Source organism: Oratosquilla oratoria, chromosome 32 (genome assembly GCF_046742065.1).
Source record: "Oratosquilla oratoria isolate Oo_2021 chromosome 32, ASM4674206v1, whole genome shotgun sequence".
Lineage (NCBI taxonomy): Eukaryota > Metazoa > Arthropoda > Malacostraca > Stomatopoda > Squillidae > Oratosquilla > Oratosquilla oratoria.
Window position 1 is genome coordinate 13891276 of NC_134808.1, and position 814 is coordinate 13892089.

Below are 814 nucleotides of genomic sequence, written 5' to 3' on the forward strand. Positions count from 1 at the left end.
AAGACCTTAAGGTGAAAGCGTCTATACACGAGTTCCAAAGGAAGATGATCCCCTTCAAATCAACTCGAGATAACGATAAACAATTCGAATAGAGTGACGATATGTTTGAAAAATTGGAGTGTTCGGACGATTTGATATCCGATAAGGATTGAGAGACATTCATGCGGCATTACTTCATAGGATATAAGAAGTTCGTTAAAAACGGTGCAAAGTCTGATCACAGGAACTTTCGGATGTATTTCTCTTTCAAAATGATTCTGAAATTACCTCAGTGGTGATGGTGTTTGGGGGACACTTTTGTAAGGCTGACAGACTATAGAATATCGACTACCGATACAATGCCAAGAGACGAAACGGCGAGGAAGCGTAGACTACATTATATCGAAACGTATAATTTGTAACGAACGGCCATGGGTCCCCTTGAATTCATGGGGCCCCCGCCGCTCCTCCAGGGGCCCCCGCCGCTCCTCCTGGGGGCCCCCGTCGCTCCTCCTGGGGGCCCCCGTCGCTCCTCCTGGGGGCCCCCGCCGCTCCTCCTGGGGGCCCCCGTCGCTCCTCCTGGGGGCCCCCGTCGCTCCTCCTGGGGGCCCCCGTCGCTCCTCCTGGGGGCCCCCGTCGCTCCTCCTGGGGGCCCCCGCCGCTCCTCCTGGGGGCCCCCGCCGCTCCTCCTGGGGGCCCCCGCCGCTCCTCCTGGGGGCCCCCGCCGCTCCTCCTGGGGGCCCCCGCCGCTCCTCCTGGGGGCCCCCGCCGCTCCTTTGGGAGCCCCCGTGGCTCCTTTGGGGGCCCCAGGTTGAGAACCACTGGCCTACACAAA